The sequence below is a fragment of the Mobula hypostoma genome, chromosome 13 (assembly GCF_963921235.1).
Source record: "Mobula hypostoma chromosome 13, sMobHyp1.1, whole genome shotgun sequence".
In the NCBI taxonomy this organism is placed as follows: Eukaryota; Metazoa; Chordata; class Chondrichthyes; order Myliobatiformes; family Myliobatidae; genus Mobula; species Mobula hypostoma.
In genome coordinates, this window is record NC_086109.1 from 96,184,436 (window position 1) to 96,200,882 (window position 16,447).

General features: G+C 44.1%; 1 protein-coding gene across 6 annotated transcripts in view; it reads left to right on the forward strand.

Moving 5' to 3' along the window:
* Positions 1-1,255: 1,255 nt before the first annotated feature.
* The window catches only part of dennd4a (DENN/MADD domain containing 4A), a 161,926-nt gene continuing 146,734 nt past the window's right edge, over positions 1,256-16,447 (forward strand). For 3 of the 6 annotated variants that reach the window (XM_063066252.1, XM_063066257.1, XM_063066255.1), the window contains exon 1: positions 1,256-1,439. The gene's annotated coding sequence lies outside the window, so the exon portion shown is untranslated. The remainder of the gene's footprint in view (positions 1,440-16,447) is intronic. The other 3 variants (XM_063066253.1, XM_063066254.1, XM_063066256.1) reach the window with 1 other exon arrangement.

Sequence of the window (16,447 nt, forward strand, 5' to 3'; positions counted from 1 at the left end):
AGGGAGGGGTGGTATTGAGGGACAGTCACACTGGGGGGGGGTTTGAGAGAGGGTTACACTGTGGGTGGGTAGTACTGAGGGAGGGGTGGTATTGAGGGAGGGTCACACTGGGACGGGCAGTACTGAGGGAGGGGTGGTATTGAGGGACAGTCACACTGTGGGGGGGTTTGAGAGAGGGTTACACTGTGGGTGGGTAGTACTGAGGGAGGGGTGGTATTAAGGGAGAGTTACACTGTGGGAGGGGTAGTACTGAGGGAGGGGTGGTATTGAGGGAGGGTCACACTGTGGGACGGGCAGTACTGAGGGAGGGGTGGTATTGAGGGAGGGTCACACTGAGGGAGGGTCACACTGTGGGACAGGCAGTACTGAGGGAGGGGTGGTATTGAGAGAGAGTTACACTGTGGGAGGGGTGGTACATGAACAGTCCATGGACACAACTTCATTACTTTGCTCTCTGCACTATGTATTTATATTTATATATTCTTATTGTAGTGCGAGTAATTTTTATGTCGTGCTCCGCAGAACAGCATATTTCACAACATATTTCAGTGATAATACACCTGATTCCGATGTATGTCGATTTGCTTTACAGGCACCAGATTGTAAAATATCTTGACTAATGCTCTGATGTGGAAGCTACCGTAAGTTTGGGAAGGCAGCATCCTGCCCACAAGGTCGGAATGGCCCTGAAAATTCAAACTGCTGGGGGATCGTTTCACATATGGAAACGTGAAATAATCGTGCCACTCCAAGGGACTGGGAAAAATATTCACAGTGACACGATGACGTGACAAAGAAATGACCCCAAAAGTTGTATATAGTAATTTGAAATATTCGTCTGACTTCGAATATTGGTCCTGACCCATCAACACTGCCTTGTTATTCCTTTTTCCTGCATTATTTATTTATTTTATATTTTATAGTCATTTTAATGTCGCTGCACTACTGCTGCCGCAAACTATAAATTTCATGTCATGTAAGTCAGTCGTAAGGGAGTAGAGGGTGCGTCGGTGGGTGGGAGGGAGGCAAAGGGCTTGTTTTTGCTGTTCTGTTATTGTTGTTGTTGGTGTTTTCTGCTGAACACTGTGGGTGTGCCATGTTGTAGGTGGAACGTGTGTTTTTCAATGCAAACTACGTATTTTACCGTCTCAAACAGGAGGAAATCTGCAGATGCTGGAAACTCGTGTGTTGCTCTGTCAGGGTGGGCGCTAGGACCGCTCGGCAGCAGCCGGTTACGGAGAGGGGCGGGGCCAGATAGCGGTACGGCGACAGCGCGCGTTGCCTTCACAACCAAGATGGCTGCCGGCGAGGAGAGAAGGGTAGTCTCGGGATCACCGTCAGTGGCCGTCACCGATAATGAATGAGAGTAGCCGCCGTGGGCGTTTATGTAGTTGGCTGTAGTCTGGCGAAGGGCGCGGGGCTCGGCGCCCCCTGGAGCGGTGAGTGGTGTCCGGTGACCGGCGAGCGGATCGCAGCCGGCACTTCTGTCATAGCGCATGTGCAGCTGGGGCAGATCCCAAACAGCCAATTCCCGGGGATAACGGGAAGGGTCGGCACCGGGGTCATACCGGGAGGGGGAGGGTCGGCACCGGGGTCATACCGGGAGGGGGAGGGTCGGCATCGGGGTCATACTGGGAGGGGGGAGGGGGTTCGGCACCGGGGTCATACTGGGAGGGGGAAGGGTCGGCACTGGGGTGATACCGGGAGGTTGGGTCGGCACCGGGGTCATACCGGGAGGGGGAAGGGTCGGCACTGGGGTGATACCGGGAGGTTGGGTTGGCATCGGGGTCATACCGGGAGGGAGAGGGGTGTCGGCACCGGCGTCATATCAGGAGGGGGAAGGGTCGGCAGTAGGGTCATACTGGGAGGGGGGAGGGGGAAGGGGCGGCACCGGGGTCATACCGGGAGGGAGAGGGGTGTCGGCACCGGGGTCATACCGGGAGGGGAAGGGTCGGCAGTGGGGTCATACTGGGAGGGGGGAGGGGGTTCGGCACCGGGGTCATACCGGGAGGGGGGGGAGGGTCGGCACCGGGGTAATACCGGGAGGGAGAGGGGTGTGGGCACCGGGGTCATACCGGGAGGGGGAAGGGTCGGCAGTGGGGTCATACTGGGAGGGGGGAGGGGGTTCGGCACCGGGGTCATACCGGGAGAGGGGGGTGAGTTATTAAGTTTGCTGATGACACAAAAGTTGGGGGTGTGTGGATAGTCTGGAGGGTTGTCAGAGGTAACCGAGCCATCGATAGGATGCAGAACTGGAGTGAGAAGTGACAGATGGAGTTGAAACTAAGTGTGAATTGGTTCATTAGTGGAGTGAACTGGTGGCGGTGGTGGTGGAAACGGATACTGTACAGAGCCTCTTGGATAGGTACATGGAGCTTAGAAAAATAGAGGGCAATGCGCTAGGGAAATTCTAGGCAGCTTCTAGAGTAGGTTACGTGATCAGCACAACACTGTGGGCCGAAGGGCCTGTAATGTGCTGTCGATTTCTATGTTCTAACATACTGTATCTTGTGTTGGTCTCAACAGAATGGAAATTCTGTAGTAGCAGATGAAATGCTTGTTGAATGAGGTTGTAAACGGGAGAACAGACATGCTTTTGCTTTGAGAACAAACTGTAAAGATTCTCCAAGGGGCGCTTTTGTGGTGTGTGTGTATTCTCATTGCCTGATTGAATATGTCCTTGCATTAAATTCATTTAGGATTTGGCTAGTTTTTCACAATTAGAATTCAGGTTTCGACATTAGTTTTTGAAGAATGTGGGGGAGGGGGTGGATTCATTGAAACCTATCAAATATTGAAAGGCCTGGATAGAGTGAATGTGGAGAGGATATGTCTTAAAGTGGGTGAGTATAGGACTAGAGAGCACAGCCTTAATTAAAGGGCATCTATGTAGAACAGAGATGAGGTAGAATTTATTGAGCCAGAGTGTGGTGAATCTGTGGAATTCATTGCCATAGGCAGCTGTGGAGGCCAAGTCATTGGGCATACTTAGGGCGGAGGATGATGGGTTCTTGATTAATTAGGACATCAAAGGTTACAAGGAGAAGGCAAGAGAATGGGATTTAGAAAGATAAGCAGAGTGGCCGAATTCTGCTTCTATATCTCAAAATCAGAATCAGGTTTATTATCACTGGTATGTGTTGTGAAACTTGTTAACTTAGCAGCAGCAGTTCAATGCAATACATAATGTGGAAGAAGAAAAAATAATAAATAAATCAATTACAGTATATGTGTTACAGCTTATGGTCTTAAATAGTAATTTCAATTTTATATGAAGAATTGGTTGCCAAACTTTTTGATATGTGTCACATACAGGGGATTTCAGCCAATCTTTAGCAAAATGTGAAGATAATATGAGAATATATATCGACTGAAATAACTGATCAATTTTCAACTGTGACACTTGTTCTATACATGTATGTGTGGGAATTTGATGAGAGTTTCAGGTCTCGAGAATTATTACTGTCATTTCTGTATGCACTTGTCAATAGGGACTTTTCATAAACAATCTCATCTCTAGGTGGGAAGTACTTCTGTGTGAAAAACTTGAAATTTATATGTCATGACAGTTTTGGAGCTATGTAGTGTGTTTAAGATAATTGGGCAAAATATCTGACTGTTGCTGACATGTTGAATTCTAGAATCTCATCACTTAAGAGGAATTAAACATTTTAAAATACTTTTCTGAATAAACTTCACAGCCACATGGCTGCAACCACAAATGCACAGTTTGGAACTGGCTGAAGTATTTAAAGTTCTGAACTGGTGACCTGTAACAAGCTGTGAATTGAATGGAACTTTCACTGTTGTTGATCAGTTATGCATCTCTCTATTCGTAAACAGCGTATTTCCTAAGACACTACCAGTATGGCAGTGCTTCCCCACAGACTGGCTAATTTAGTTTTTGTTCCCCGATGCAAGCAGCATTGTTGGCCGCGTGCCAGAGGAGCAGGTGTTTCATTCGCTGCACAGCTTTGTGATTGGTTTCTAGGTGGAGTGATTTTCCTGATCTGTCTCTGTACTGCTCTATCATTTGAGAAAACATTCAGTAATTCTAGCCGAACTTACATGAGCTGTGGAAATCTCCCTATTCCCATCATGTGATTGTGGAGCTGTTTTTAAGTTACAAATTCTAATTAAGCATCAGGTTGCTGAGATATCCCCAAAGGTTTTGAAATCACCTCATGTCTGCAGAATCAACAGCCTTGACCTATTTGCACAGCAAGTTGCCATAGGAAAACACACACAAGGTGTTGAATCAGGATCTGAAGCAGGGTCTTGGCCTGAAACATCGACTGATTATTCCCCTCCGAGGATGCTGAGTTCTTCTAGCATCTTGTGTCTTGCTGTGAATTTCCAGCATCTGCAGTATCTCTTATGTTTGTGACAGCAGGGAAGCTCTATTAGAAAGTGATTGTAGTTTAACACTTGTTGCAAAACTAACAGTATTGGTTTAGACCCGGGACTGTTTGGATGGACTACAGCTTCATTGCAATGTCAAACCTAGCTCGGAGAGTTGCTCAGCAGCTGTCATCTTTTTTGGATCAACCTGAATGACACAGATGTTAAATACACAGATGTTCAGCCTTTTCTTGCCTTGTTAAAACAAACCAGTTCAGCTTGCTTCCTCACATTTGCATATTTACTTCTGACACAGGGTGCAGCCATTTGGGGTTCATTGAGTTTCTGTCAGTTCTTGTACAATTCCATCAATCCTATTCCCCACTTTATTTCCAGTGATCTATTCCCTCTTGTACTTCCTACCTCCCAATTATGGGGGATAACTTACATTGGCCAAGCAGCACGGTGAGTGAGGGAACAGGAGCAGCTGTAGCTCAGTCCATGTCGCTGCATGGAGAGAGCTCCTCACATCACCAGAGTCAGAGTCAGCTTCTACTTGCTACAGTCTAATACTCTCCTAACCCTGTAACTTTCCAGCTTTCATTCCAGAAATATGTTTTTCCTGATCTGAAATAGAAACATAGAATGGTACAACACAGTACAGACCCTTCAGCCCACAATGTTACGACCCTTTAACCTGGAACGAGCTTCCAGCAGAGGTGGCTGAGGCAGGTTCGATGTTGTCGTTTAAAGTTAAATTGGATAGATATATCGACAGGAAAGGAATGCAGGGTTATGGGCTGAGTGCAGGTCGGTGGGATTAGGATAGGGTAAGAGTTCAGCACGGACTGGAAGGGCCGAGATGGCCTGTTTCCATGCTGTAATTGTTATATGGTTATGGTTATATTCTTACATCAATCTCACCTGTCCCTCCCATGTACCCCTATTTTTCTTTCATGCAATAATACAAGCTTTAAATTGATTCTTATTGATCACAACATGGTATATCCATGCTGGAAGGTCTTTTCCTAACTTGAAATTCACATTCCAAGTTAGTAAGAAAGTACTTTTTGGACATTTTGCAGTGAATAAGACTTCATTTCAGGAAGGTTGACTTTGTTTATTAAGGCCACTGACCTGTGTTACTTGTTTTCATGGCTGTGAGATTTGATCAGCAGGAGGTTTGGGCCAAAGGACGAATTTGACAAGTATAACTACATGAACATTTCCTTTCCAAGCAGTCCTTTTTAACATAGCGAACTTTGATTAACTATTGTGTTCGTCGTGGAACATATTAAGTACCTCAAAAATAGTTAAAGGGGCAAATAGTGAGAGAAACTTAAAGCAATCATTACATGATGGAATACATTTGGACAGGTGCATAGATAGGAGCGATTTCGGTCAGACATAGTCAGATGCTACAGGCTTAGCTGGGCATTTTGGCATGGGCGAACTGGCTCTCTGACTTCACTATATAGTGTAAGGCAAATAAAACTAGGACCCAGTACAGTACGGCAGAGAAATAGGCCCTTTGGCCCACAGTGTTGTGCCAAAATAGTTAAATTAGTAATCAAATGTCCAATTAAATTAATCTCTTCATCCATACACCTTCATTTCTTGCCCCTTCCCTTCATGTGACTGAGCTCTGAAATGCCCCCATTGTGTTTGTCTTCACCAGCACCTCAGTCAGCACACAGCACATCCCAGGCACCCACGCTCTGTGTAGTAAAAGGGAAAAAAATGGCCCCACAAATGTCCTTTGAACTTATCCCCTCACCTTAAACACATGTTCTGTGGTATCTGACATTTTTACTGGCTGTCTACTCTTATCTATGCTTCTTATAATCTTCTAAACCTATATCAGATCTCCCCTCAGCCTCCATTACCCCAGAGAAAATAACCCAACTTTATCCAACCTCTCCTTTTAGCACCTACTGCACCCCCTTCAGAGAGTCGACATGCTTCCTAAAATAGGAGCTGAAAGCAACACTCCAGATGCACCCTGACTGGAGTACGTTAAAGCTGCAGCATCCCAAGTCTTGAATTTATTTTCTTGATTAATAAAGGCAAACATGTCATATGCCTTCTTTACATCTTATCAAGGTGTGCAGCCACTTCATGGCTTCTGGTATTGGGGCCATATTATTAACAAGGATAGTGGATTGGTAAGGTTTCAGTACAGCAAAGTATAAATAGTGGTTGCAGTGGAATTGTTGGGGCTAAAGCAAAATACGACATCAATGAAGGGGGTTGAGTGTATTGTATCGCAGTTGTTGACATAAACAGTAATGAGCCCGCAGAGAGAATGCAAAGAGTTGTAGATGGGTTAAATGAGGAAGCAGAAAGATGGAAGATTGAGGCCAGGTGGGGCCATCCATTTTGCGAGAGGAAGAGTGAAAACATTGCCTGGATTGGGGAGCATGCCTTATGAGAATAGATTGAGTGATCTCAGCCTTTCCTCCTTGGTGTGACAGAGGATGGGAGGTGACCTGATAGAGGTGTATAAGATGATGAGAGGCACTGATCGTGTGGATAGTCAGAGGCTTTTTCCCAGGGCTGAAATGGCTAGCACGAGAGGGCACAGTTTTAAGGTGCTTGGAGAGGGGATGTCAGAGGTAAGTTTTTTACGCAGAGAGTGGTGAGTGCGTGGAATGGGCTGCTGATGATGGTGGTGGAGGCGGATATGATAGAGTCTTTTAAGAGACTCCTGGATAGGTACATGGAGTTGGAAAAATAGAGGGCTATGGGTAACTCTAGTTAATTTCTAAGGTAGGGACATGTTCGGCACTGCTTTGTGGGCCGAAGGGCCTGTATTGTGCTGTAGGTTTTCTATGTTTCTAACATTATATACTGAATGAAAGGGTTAACATATGAGGGTCATTTGATGACTCTGGACTGGAGAAAAATGAGGGGGGAATCTCATTGAAACCTTTCGAATATTGAAAGGCCTAATTAGAGAAGGTGTAGAAGGGGTAGGTTTCCAATGGTAGGAGAGTTTAGGACCAGAGGGCACAGTATCAGAATAGAAGAACTTTTGTTTAGATTAGAGATGAGGAATTTCATTAGCCAAAGGGTGGTGAATATGTGGAATTTGTTGAACAGATGGCTGTGGAAGCCAAATCATTAGGTATATTTACAGAGAAAGTTAATAGGTTCTTGATTAGTAAAGGTGAAAGGTGTCAAAGGTTATAGGGAGAAGGGAGGAAAATGGGGTTGGGGTGAAGAAGGAAAATCAGCCTTGATCAAATAGTCGAGCAGATTCAATGGGCTGAATGGCCTAATTCTGCTCCTATGTCTGGTTTTAAATTATTTGAATCTCCTAAACACTGAAGTTTCAAGAGCTTTTGGTGTCCCATAAGTTAACATGTAGGTACAACAGCTAACCAGGAAGACGTATCTCATATGAGAGGACTACAGAGCTTAACTTTCTTGCAAAGAGCCTGACTGGTAAACAGGAGGAGTAGAAGCCTTGATCAGCTGTGATCATATGTTACTGCATTCACTGAGACATGGTTGAAAGTCTAGGCCTGGCAACATTGCATTTCAGGGGATAGAAACTTTAGGAGGAGTGTAATAGAGGACGGAACATTCGATTATTGATGAAGGAGTCCATCACCACAGTAATGAAGGGGGATATCTTAGAAAGCTTTTCATTTGAAGCTGTATGGGTGGAGTTTTAAAATAAAGAAAGGGTGCTTACTTTGCTGGGATTTTCCTGCAGGTGGGAGAAAGAAGTTGTATAACACACAAGGCTGGAGGAATTCAGTGAGACAAACATCTTCCATGGGAAGTACACAGTGGACAATGGGCTATCCATTTCTCTCCATAGGTGCTGTTTGGTCCTCCGAGCTTCTCCAGCATTTTGTATATTGTTCCACTCTGCAGATTTGTAGTCTCTTTTGTCTCCATAATTGTCAGGGGAATTCAATTTTCTCAATATTAACTGGGGTTGCCATACTGAAAGGATTAGCTGGGGTGCAAATTTATTGTCTTTCTTGGGGAAAGTAGGAAATGAACCTGATCCAATGGGAGAAGAATTTAGACCTTTGTAGATAAAGTTTAGTGTAGTAATGCAAAGGGATAGTCTAGAAACTTTCCAATTTGGAACAAGGAAAGAGTGGGGCCATTAGGGACAAAGAGCTTTAATGTACGAGCCAGAGGACATGGGCAAAGACTTAATGAATATCAAAGTTCAAAGTAATGTATTGATTTAGGAATGAAAGACCATTGTGGTTGGAGATTTCAATTGGGATTGTGAAGTTTTAGAGCATGTATTTAACTTTAAAGTTATTAGATAGCGAGGGCAGAAAGGTAGATGAGTCCCTAGAGACTGATGAAATGTATTCCAGACTTATGGTGGCCTTAACAGAGTATTTAAATCTGCTGACTAGCAGTGAGGTGCCAGCGGACTGAAGGACAGCAGTTATACTACCTTTACTGTAGAAGGGTATCTATAAGCCAGGCATTCTGGCTAGTCTTACATCAATGGTAGGGAAATTATTGGAAAGCATTCTGAGAGACCCGATTGAAAGGAAAAAACTGATCAGAAATATTCAGAAATGATTGGTTGGTGGGAGATTCTGTCTGACTAGCGCAGTTAAGTTTTTTGAAGAGGTAAGTATACTGATGAGGTTAGAGAAGTTGATGTGGTGTTATGTGGATTTCATTAGGGCTTGATTCCATTATTAAGGACCCCCATTGCCCAGCACATGCCCTCTTCATTGTCACCATCAGGGAGGTGGTACAGGAGCCTGCAGACACACACTGAACATCTTAGGAACAGCTTCTTCCCATTCACCATCAAATTTCTGTTACAGTTGCCAGTTGCAGAGAAAATACAGTGTAGGTAGACAAACAAGATGAAAGAGCCACTGTGAGGTAGAGAGAGAGATCGATCAAGGGTTCATCTTTATCGTACAAGAGGTCCGTTCAATAGTCTTGTAACAGCGGGGATGGAAGCTGTCCTTTAGCGTGGTGGGCACGTGCTTTCAAGCTTTGTATCTTCCGCTCAGTGGGAGAGAGGAGAAAAGAGAATAGTCAGGGTGGGTGGGGCTCTTTCATTATGCTGGCTGCTTTCTCAAGGCAGTTAGAAGTGTAGAAAATCAATGGAGGCAAGGCTGGTATTCGTTATAGACTGGGCTGTGTTCACAAAACTGCAGTTGCTTGTGGTCTTGCATAGAGCAATTGCCATACCAAGCTGTAATATATCTGAATAGGATACCTTCTACACTGTATTTTCAAAAAAAAAATTAGTGAAGGGTCTTTTGGGGCATGCCAAATTTCCTTAGCCTTCCGAGGAAGTAGAGGCACTAGTGTGCTTTCTTGCTTATAGCATCTATGTGGTTGGATTAGGACAAACTATCGGTGATATTTATACCTTGAAACTCTCAATCATCTCCACCTTAGTACATTTGATGCGGATTGGGGCATACACTGTGTCACACTTCCTGAAGAAAATGAGCAACTCTTGTGATGGTGACATTGAAGGAAAGATTGTTGTTTTGCCAGCATGTTACAAGGCTTTTTATCTCCATCTCGTATCCTCTTCTGTTAAGAGATGTATATCGGCTTTTTTTTGTCAACTGCACCACTCAGTCCTTTTACACCACTCAGGTCTGCACCCGGTGTTTGTTCACAAAACAAACTTTCTTGTCTGTGACCAACCGTATCTCCACATTTCCTTCCCGAGACTTGGAGTTCGTAGACTGGATATTGAGAAATAAATATTCTAATATGTGAGGTTATTGTTAAAATAAAGCATTTGCATAAATACAGCCTAAATCTACTCTAATCACCTTCATCATTATGTGACATGTTATGTGATGTGGGTGATCATGGTCTTTCCATGACCGTGATTGTTCTTGGCAAATTTTTTTACAGAAGTATTTTGCCATTGCCTTCTGTGAAGTGTCTTTACAAGACGGATGATCCCACCCATTATCAATCCTCACCAGAGATTGTCTGCCTGGTGTCATTGGACTTCTGATAATGCACCAGCTGCTCATACGATCATCCACCACCTGCAGGCTAGTAGGGGGAAGGGATGCCTTACACCTCCTGTGGTAGAGACAGGGTCTCCACCCCACCACCCAAGACCCTGAACAGTTGCTTAAAATTCTCTTCAATTCTGTTTTGGACCAGAAGCTGGTAGAAAGGAGGGATGAATTTCTGTGGGAAGCTCAAACTTAGATGGATGCATCAGACTGTCCTGGTTGATGGAGTTGAGGGCTTTAACATGGTCAGAACAGGCCAAATGGATTTGTTGACACTGTTTTCTGCATTTCTTTCTGACTTATCCTCACCATAGAGCCATTAACACGAGATTCTGCTGATGCTAGAAATCCAGAGTAATATACACAAAATGCTGGAGGAACTCAACATTCCTGATGGTCAGGACTGTTCTGATGAAGGGTCTCAGTCTAAAGCTTTGAGTGTTTATTCATTTCCATAGATGTTGCCTGACTTGCTGAGTTCCTCCAGCGTTTTTTGTGTGTTCCTCTCTCCCGCAGCTCTTTCCATAATCGACACAAATTCAGGGAGTCAATGGTGATGACGTTCCCTGTGGCAAACAGCAATAAGACCTTTTTGCATGTCCTGCAACATCTCCTTTCTTGAAGATGCTCACAATTGTATTTCTGAGGTGCCCTGGCATGTCCAGGCATTTTCTAGACTGGAGGTTGAGGTTGTGAGTTTGTGATTGAAGTTCCAGGATTTCATCTGGAATGCCCTCTATTCTCAAGCCCCTGGTTATTAGTTGCCAAGTGGTCTTTTTAACTTGGTCGGGGGATGATAAAGTTGGATTGGATGGCTTGCTATGGGACCATGATCATGTCAAGGACAGAGTCACAGTTGAGTCTTTAAACTGTTCCTTCCAGTGGACACTGATAATGTTTCTAGAAACATAGAAAACCTACAGCACAATACAGGCCCTTCGGCCCTCAAAGTTGTGCCGAACATGTCCCTACCTTAGAAATTAATAGGCTTACCCATAGCCCTCCATTTTTCTAAGCTCCATGTACCTATCCAAAAGTCTCTTAAAAGACCTTATTGTATCCGCCTCCACTACCATTGCCGGCAGCCCATTCCACGCACTCAACACTTCCTGTGTAAAAAAAAACTTGCCCCTGACATCTCCTCTGTACCTACTCCCCAGCACCTTAAACCTGTGCCCTCTTCTGGCAACCATTTCAGCCCTGGGAAAAAGCCTCTGACTATCCACACGATCAATGCCTCTCATCATCTTGTACACCTCTATCAGGTTACCTCTCATCCTCCGTCGCTCCAAGGAGAAAAGGCCGAGTTCACTCAACCTGTTTTCATAAGGTATGCTCCCCAATCCAGGCAACGTCCTTGTAAATCTCCTCTGCACCCTTTCTATGGCTTCCACATCCTTCCTGTAGTAAGGCAACCAGAACTGAGCACAGTACTCCAAGTGGGGTCTGACCAGGGTCCTGTATTTCTCTATCAGTTGACCTTTGTTCTTGGCTGTTATTGGGTTGGGCCTAAGGGTGTTTGGGCTGCAGATGGATTTGATGGTGTTGAGGATTCCATGCATGGGGATAAATAAGATACCAAATCCACTCTATGTTCATTAGATTAGATTTCATGTACTTGTGGAGCTGTTATTTCCCTTGGTGGACTTTCCAATCCAAGAATACCTCATGTTTGCAATTAATTTGCTCCACAGTCCCTTGGGAATTCTCATTAAGCCAGTGCTAGTTTTTATTCAGAGTCTTTAATTATGGTGAACTTCAGGGTCTGTGGACACTCTGCAGTTTCTCTTAGTTAGGACTGACCTAGTGAACAGATTGCACTAAGCAAAAAACCACAAGAGATCTGGTACCACACTAATGATCAGGACATATGAATAAGCATAATGTGTGATTTCTTCAGTACTATAAGTGCCACCCAAGGGACAATGGTGCTCATAGACAAGACTGGACACAAATTTGCAAGGGAGGTGACCAGTATCCACTGGACAAAGCACTTTGGAGAAGCAACTCATTTCTTTACATGCTTGCCCTTGATCCTACTCTGCACTTGCTTTGTCTTTGCTACCACCTCTGACGGATAGAACTCACAAAAAGGCCAGAGACATAAGAACCTCTGGAATCTGGAGCGTAGAACAAATGGAGCAGGAGTTGGGTCCAGCAGTGGCTAAGGCAGTGTTTGTAGAAGCAAAGGCCTCCTCTACATTGGCAAAATTAAAGACTGGATGACAGTTCTGCAGAGCACATACAGTGTGCCAAAATTGGACATCTCGTGCTTTTGGCTACATGCCACTTTAAAATCCCTTTCCATTCATTCACACATTGACCTTCAGTCTTTAGCATTATCCTCTGCATATTGAGGTCAATTGCAAACCTAATGAACAACACCTTAGATTCCAATAATCTCTTCTCAGGCTTCCAGCTAGGTGAAGGTATAGATTATAACCAATGTGTCGATGACAGACTCTGCCATCTTCTCCATACCTGTACCCGACTGGAAGCCCGAGGAGAGTTTATTTGTCATATATGCAGGGAATTCTACTTGGGCAGCTGAACGGCTAACGGTGTGAACATTAAATTTTTCAATTTCAGGTGACCTTTGTTCCATTGCCACTCCCACTTGTCCATCTATGTTCGCTCTCTAATTTCCATCTGTCCATCATTCACACATCTATCCACTTTGGTTTGTGTTCTCTTCTAACCTACCCTGGTTGTTCTCTCCCTCCCTCCCTCAAAAATCTGGTTCCTTCTGCCCATTACCCCTCTCTTATGTGTTTTCATCAACACCTACCAAAGTTCTATATGTTTTCACCTATCACCCACCAGCCTCTGGCTCTGAACTGCCTTCCCCCCTCCTCTACCTGGTTCCATCTGCCCATCGCCCCACCCACCCATCTTGCCTCGTTCCACCTCTCGTATACCATCCACTGTCTCATACCAACATCTCTTTATACTGGTTATCTTCCCATTACAGACTCAGTCACAAGCCAAAATGTCTGCTTCCACAGATGCTGCTTCACATTCTGAGTTCCTCCAGCTGTTTGTTTTTAATCAAAAAGGCCATTTGTCAACTGAAGGACAAGGTCTAGGGACAATCAGGAGCCCTGCTGAACTTCTGAGAAGATGCAGAGGAACTTCAGTTGAGACATTATCAGAAAACAGCCGACTTTGCTGCAAAGACCTTCATTATGTTTTCCTGTGGCAACATAGAGTAGGTTTTCCAGATACCTTCCTCAAGCTGGCATTTGAATGTGAAATGGAAGAGTTTTATTCTACAGTTGACTGTCCTGTGCTCACTGAGACGACTGTATTTGCACTGGGTGTTTGGAATTGTGACTGTGTAAAGATTTAAAGTAAGTTAAAGATTTGAGTGCATTGAGCAACAAGAAAGGACAGTAGATGAAGTGATCAATAGAGTAATAAGTATAGGCATGATTTTAACTGGCTATTCAGATACAAGTTAAAGCATAATGAATATGTACACTTAACCCTCAGTTATTTGGAGTAATGAGAGATTGTGCAGACATAGTTAATGCGAAAACTCCTTCAACCACAGTGAAAAGAGTCTAGACACAGTACCACCGTGTCAATAAACTTCCATGTTTCTGAAATCATTAATCACTTCTTAATTCAAGCTAACAATAATAATTGCACTTCATTTCAATTACAGTTAATAGATTATTTCTGTTCTCTTATGTTATTTAATGTATTTTCACTAAACACTTTTCAGATGTAGGCATTTGAAATCTGAAAAAGAACCTTTAAACCAAGCATGAATAACCCGTAACCAGTACATTAGTTGCTGGTTAATCAAGTATGCACAATTTGAAAATGTGTAACACAAGGATATGGCAAGAAGATGAATGTTGAAGGAACTGACACTCAGTTTTATGATTGCATCATCTGTTCCCCTTGCAAGAGTGAAAAGATAGTTGCCTCTTACAAAAATGGAAGTGAGCATTGTATATTGTGCAAAATAACAGGAAATGTTTTGACATGATTAAAGCCCTCTGGTTTTGGGTATATGCTTACTGTTTTAAAGTAAACCAAACTTCCATCATGGAGTACTTGCCATTTCGTTTGAAATTTATGGTGCTGTTAATGCATGTCATGTCATTGTGTTATATGGGGTGAACTACAGGTCTTCATTGAAATAAGTGCATTGTTCCCTTATACTTTAACTGAAGTAAACTAGTTTGCCATCTCAAAAATAAGTGCCCTTTCATTAATGAAAGGATGGCATTGCTTACAGATTGTCAGATGTTTTTGAAGATTTCTCTGCAAGTTTATCCAGAATAAATATAAAGTGTAAGTGTTTATTACAACCGTGAGGAATTGGATTGTGCCACTGCTCTACGTACCGTTCTTACACATCTGGAGAAGAAGGATGCTTAAGTGAGAATGCTGTTCTTGGACTACAGTTCAGCATTCAACACCATAATTCCATCCAGGCTCAACAAAAAGCTCAGAGACCTTGGCCTTGACCCCACCTTGTGCAGCTGGATCCTGGACTTCCTGTCAGATTGCCGGCATGTGGTAAGAGTGGGCTCCCTCACCTCCACCCCTCTGACTCTCAGGCCTGTGTACTAAGTCCCCTCCTTTATACCCCGTATACCCATGACTGTGTCACCACCCACAGCTCTAATCTGCTAATTAAATTTGCTGATGACACTACATTGATTGGCCTAATCTCAAACAATGATGGGGTGGCCTACAGGGAAGAAGTCATCTCTCTGACACAGTGACATCAAAAAAACAACCTCTCCCTCAATGTCGTAAAAACAAAGGAGCTGGTTGTGGATTACAGAAGGAATGGAGATGGGCTAACCCCTATTGACATCAATGGGCCTGGGGCTGAGAGGGTAAACAGCTTTAAGTTCCTTGGCATCCACATCACCGAGGTCCTCACCTGGTTTGTACACACCAGCTGTGTGATGAAAAAGGCACAACAGCACCTCTTTCACCTCAGACAATAGACAATTGGTTGAGGAAGTTTGGTATGGGACCCCAGATCCTAAGGACTTTCTACAGCAGCACGATCAAGAGCGTCCTGACTGGCTGCACCACTGCCTGGTACGGGAACTGTACTTCCCTCGATCGCAGGATGCAGCAGAGAGTGGTGCAGACAGCCCAGCGCATCTGTACTTGTGAACTACCCATGATTCAGGACATTTACAAAGACAGGTATGAGAAAAGGGCCCAAAGGATCATTGAAGACCCGAGTCACCCCAGCCACAATCTATTCCAGCTGCTACCATCCGGGAAACAGTTCCGCAGCATAAAAGCCAGGACCAACAGGTTCCGGGACAGCTTCTTCCACCAGGCCATCAGACTGATTAACTCACGCTGATCTGAGTGTATTTCTATGTTACATTGACTGTTCTATTTATTATAAATTACTATGGCATTGCACATTTAGACGGAGATGTAACAAAGATTTTTACTCATGTATGTGAAGGATGTAAGAATAAAGTCAATTCAATTCAATAACTGCATAGTAGTGATGAATTATCCAAAATGAAGGGTGAGCTATGATCTTTCAGCAAAGGTCTGCAAACCATTTCCTAGTAATGTTCTACTATATGGGACAGATATAGTTGGGTACGAGTCAGCACTATCAATATTCATGGAATTCAGAGTATGGTCTTACGCCACTTTCTCCTTGCTCATATAACTGGGCACATTCCTGATTTGGGGTTTTAACCCAGAACATGGACAGTTCTTATCCCACCGATGTAGCTCGACGCGCTGGGTTCCTCCAGCAGTTAGTCTGTTGCAAGCAACAACAGGAGGTCACTTACCTCCTTATGTATGCTCAATAAATTCATGCCAAAAACTGGGGATCTACGGAGGGGGGGAAAACAATTTCAACTCATCTGGCTTATTTTTAATTAGTGAAAGAGAAAGCGGGTTAGAGTTAGTAAGCAATACACATCAAAGTTGCTGGTGAACGCAGCAGGCCAGGCAGCATCTCTAGGAAGAGGTACAGTCGACGTTTCGGGCGGAGACCCTTCGTCAGGACTAACTGAAGGAAGAGTTAGTAAGAGATTTGAAAGTGGGAGGGGGAGGGGGAGATCCAAAATGATAGGAGAAGACAGGAGGAGGAGGGATGGAGC